Source organism: Ostrea edulis, chromosome 1 (genome assembly GCF_947568905.1).
Source record: "Ostrea edulis chromosome 1, xbOstEdul1.1, whole genome shotgun sequence".
NCBI lineage: Eukaryota > Metazoa > Mollusca > Bivalvia > Ostreida > Ostreidae > Ostrea > Ostrea edulis.
This window is the reverse complement of record NC_079164.1, coordinates 77,159,184-77,161,171: the sequence shown is the minus strand read 5'-3', so window position 1 is coordinate 77,161,171 and position 1,988 is coordinate 77,159,184.

Here is a 1,988-nt window from a genome sequence, read left to right as displayed (position 1 = left end):
TTTGTATGATCTGATATATAGAGTAAAGGTTTTCAACAACCGTCATAGCTTTTTGTAGAACGGGACACATTTGATTAAACAGCAATATAAGTTTGTACATGTATTAAAATCTCTCAATTACGCTCGATTTAGAAACCACTAAGCACAAATTCGAATGGATGACCTCTCAAATTCTAATGGACAAATGGGTTACAGTATAATTGCTTGATTCGGATGGTTTGATTTATTGTTAAAATGCAGAAGACATGGGTAATGCATGATAGTTTTTTCGTATTTATTGGATGATGTACTGAGATGAAAATTCGGCAAATTATGTTTTGATTGGATATTCAAAAATCATTGACTGAACATCGGGAATTATACCCATGCGAGGTCGTGTAACGGTAAACCGGACCGAACTTGCTTTACATTTGCACCGCGCATCGTAGCAGACAGTATTATCATTATTTGTAAATAGATGTGATATCACAATTATCAAAACTATGTTCACAAAATATTACACATCTTTTCTCAATTGTAATTTAATAAAAGTATTTAAAAATGTTCTTAAGATGGGAGAGCAAAGTTTCTTCAAATTTAGTGTACATATGTATTATATTAGCCAGTAGGGAGCCAGCTCTAATGACGAATGGGCGCGAAAAAGGTCGTGCTGGAGAAGTACATTCGTCTAGAATTTCTTTTTTGTCGCCAGTCTCTTATCAAAAATAGCGGATTTCTCGCAAAGTCACATTTCCGATTCCGTCACGGTTTTAATATTTGAAAACTTTTTAAGGAATGAGCAGATTATATGTATAAGATATGATGAGTTCAGATACTAAGTGTCGTTTTTGGAAATGAAAGTGGGGTGGAAGTGGGAGGTAGGGGGGCAAACGGATATAGAGTTACCTTCATATTTCTTTGAAAATTCTTAGTTTGCAAAAAAATAGTTCCAAGTCGTGGAAGGGGGTGTCTTTCATAATACTCATTAGTACACAAGTTCAATGCATCGGTTCATCCTCGCATTTACACTACCAATTATCATTACTATAAAAATTGACTAGCTAATAAATTAGTATTTTTATATAAAAAGTGACGAGCGTAGTCCATTTTCTTCTTTCCCTGTAGTCGCCGACGAGTACAGATTCACCATTTTTTGAATTCATGGTTGTTAGATCCGACATGTTTTGGCACTTGATGTTTTTTCTTGTGAACATCCTGGGCGGTGTTTGGTTTCACACGGTCGAGAGCTGAGCGGATGTTTCGGCCATATATTCGTATCGACAGAGTTTCATTTATTGTTGCATGAGGCGTTATTTGAAAAGGAAAGGGCATAACTTTTGGTTAAGGGTCGCAGATTTGTCGTTGTCAGTACTCTTAATGGCGCGTATGAAAGACTGTACAAATCTTTCAGTCTGTCCATTGGTACGTGGATGGTACGGCGTAGATATGTGTTTTATTCTGGACCATGAATCGTTTAAATTCTGCCGAGACGAAATGTGGCCCGTTGTCAGAAACTTTATTCGGTATGCCTTGACGGGCAAATAAGGTGCGTCTAGTGTTCACAGTAATTGATGCTGTACTAGAGGTCATATGGAAAACTTCAGGCCATTTGCTATGAGCATCAATCACAAGGAATCGTTATCTATCTGTGAGTATCAACGTTATGCCTTCTTCAAAGTTCTTAATACATAGGCGATAGAACGTTCACTTCCATCCGAAAATGTGTGTGATAGCACACAGCCAATGCCCTATGAGGACGCGTCACAGACTAGAATGGAAGTTCTGGGTTGTAGTGAAATAGTACTTGTTCAGAAGCAAGTATGTCCTTCACCTTTCGGAATGCAGTATAATGTGAATCTGTCCATTCCTATTTCACTCTGTACTGGAGGAGATCATTCAAGGGGCAATAACTGTGGAGTAGTTCGGAATAAATCGATGGTAATAATTTACCAGTCCGAGAAATGCTCGTAGTTGTGTGACGTTTTCAGGTCTGGGTGCCTCAGCAATGG